Raw genomic sequence first — 1459 nt, 5'->3', positions numbered from 1 at the left:
AGGCCTCGTACACACGACCGGATCTATCCGCTGGGATTTATCCGCAGATCAGTTCCAGCGGATAGAGCCGGTGGTGTGTACGTCCGAGCGGACATTTATCTAGGAAAAAATTCCAGCCGACGCATTTCGAGCAGATAAAAATTTCTTAGCATGCTAAGAAATCTATCCGCTGGAATCCTGTCCAGCGGATTGATCCAGTGGTCTGTACAGACTCACCGGATCAATCCGTCCGCTCCTCTCCCTCGCATGCGTCGTAATGATTCGACGCATGCGTGGAAGTCTTTATCTTCCAGCGTCGCGCACGTCGCCGCGTCATCATCGCGGCGATGGCGCGACACGTCACCGCGGATGGATTCCGCACGGATTTCGATCTGATGGTTAGTACAACCATCAGATCAAAATCCGCCAGAGGATTTATCCGCAGGAACGGTCCGGAGGACTGTTTCCAGCGGATAATCCTCTCGTGTGTACGGGGCCTTAAAATTCCGATCGAAAAAGTCAGACGAAATTTTTTCATTGGGTATTCCGACCATGTGTATGTTCCATTGGACTTTTTTCATCGGAAATTACGACGGAGTTAGAAAGAGAACATGTCTCTTTTTTTCAGACGGAAACAATTTCTATCAGAAATTCTGTTCGTCTGTATGGAACTCCGACGGAGAAAAAACATGCATGCTCGGAAACGATTCGACGCATGCTCGGAAGCATTGAACTTTTTTCTAGGCTCGTCGTAGTGTTGTACATCACCGCGTTTTTGACGGTCGGAATTTGGTGTGTCCGTGTGTATGCAAGACAGCTTGAACGGAATTCCGTCGGAAAAAACCCGTCAACCCGAGTTTATTCCGACGGAAACTCATGTGTACAGGGCATTAGAATACTGACATCACACATTCTAGGAGGTCTCAGGGTACTCTACCGCACACATGCTGCTGCATGTCAGTAGGTGGGAGGCTGTCTGGGAGAAATGAACAAAGGGGTGGGGCTAACTATACAGAATAAGCTGAGATACAGGAAGGGGAGGAATCAGGGATAGAATAATGCATATAACATTTAACGGCATATCACAAAGCATGTGAAACATGACAGACACAGGAAATCATTTTTGGCTATGGCGATCAAGATATATAATTATTTTCTGTGTGGGCTGGAGGTGAAGATTTAATTATGGTTGTTTATGATCAGGATTTTGTGTTGTTCTTAGGCAGGGTTCACATATGAGCCACATGCGGCTCACAGCAGGGGTCCGGGGCGTCCTGGTATCACTGTTCCAGGCCCGATTTCAGCCCGAATTTTGCTGAATTCAGACCTGAAACGGACCATAAGATCAAATCGCACCGGACTTGCCGCGGAGATATGTGAACCGGCTCCATACAGAGCTGGTCAAAAATCTTCTGCTGTTGTGAATTAGTGGCGGGGAACTCGTATCCAATTTGCAATGGTGTGAACCCAGCCTTATGCC

The sequence above is a fragment of the Rana temporaria genome, chromosome 2, assembly GCF_905171775.1.
Source record: "Rana temporaria chromosome 2, aRanTem1.1, whole genome shotgun sequence".
Classification (NCBI taxonomy): domain Eukaryota; kingdom Metazoa; phylum Chordata; class Amphibia; order Anura; family Ranidae; genus Rana; species Rana temporaria.
Note: the sequence above shows the minus strand (reverse complement) of the source record.